At 46.6% G+C, this 874-nt stretch overlaps 1 long non-coding RNA gene across 1 annotated transcript in view; it reads right to left on the minus strand.

The window, feature by feature from the left end:
- Positions 1-628: 628 nt before the first annotated feature.
- LOC140341811 (uncharacterized) overlaps positions 629-874 on the minus strand; it is a 6,108-nt gene continuing 5,862 nt past the window's right edge. The window contains exon 2 of the long non-coding RNA XR_011922949.1: positions 629-871. This is a non-coding gene — a long non-coding RNA (uncharacterized lncRNA). The remainder of the gene's footprint in view (positions 872-874) is intronic.

Raw genomic sequence — 874 nt, forward strand, 5'->3', positions numbered from 1 at the left:
TTTTTTTAACCTTTGGGTGGTGGTTATTAATTTTGTTACATTAATGCAGGTGTAGATGCCTCCCATCTTTGTGACCATGTCACTTCTTTCCATGACCCTGCCAGATGTCACGCACTTCTGTTTCTATCATGTCACCACTATCCATATCTCTGGCAGATGCCACCCACCCTTATTCCTACTATGCCATTACTCTTAATGGCCCTGGCCAATGCCACCTACCTTGCTGCTACCATGTCACTCCTGTCCATGACTCTGCCAGATGCCAGCCAACTTTGATCCTACCATGACAGTATTGTCCATGATCCTGGCAGATTGCACCCACCCTCATGCTACCATGCCAGTACTGTCTATAACCCAGACAGATGCCTCCCACCTTTGCTATCATGTCAGTTCTGTCCATGCTCCTGGAAGATACCATCCAACCTTGTTCCTACTTTGTCACTACTGTTTATATCCCTGGCCAATGTCATCCACCTTTGTTGCTACTATGTCACCTCTGCTCATGACCCTGGCAGATGCCACCCATATTTTGTTTCTACCATGTCACCACTGCCCATGACCCTGGCAGATGCCTATCCTTTAATTATACCATGTTACCTGTTCATGGTATTGGCAAATGCCACCCACCTTTGTTCTTACTATATTACTATTGACTTTAACCATGGCAGAAGCCACGCACCTTTGTTTCTGCTTTGCCACCACTGTCCATAACCTTGCCGGGTACCACCCACCTAATATAGTATATAACCCTGCCAGATACCACCCACCAACTAATGTACATAACCCTGCCAGATACCACCTACTAATGTGCATAACCCTGGCAGATACCACCCACCTACTAATGTACATAACCCTGGCAGATACCACCCACCTA

This window comes from Pyxicephalus adspersus, chromosome 1, assembly GCF_032062135.1.
Source record: "Pyxicephalus adspersus chromosome 1, UCB_Pads_2.0, whole genome shotgun sequence".
Lineage (NCBI taxonomy): Eukaryota > Metazoa > Chordata > Amphibia > Anura > Pyxicephalidae > Pyxicephalus > Pyxicephalus adspersus.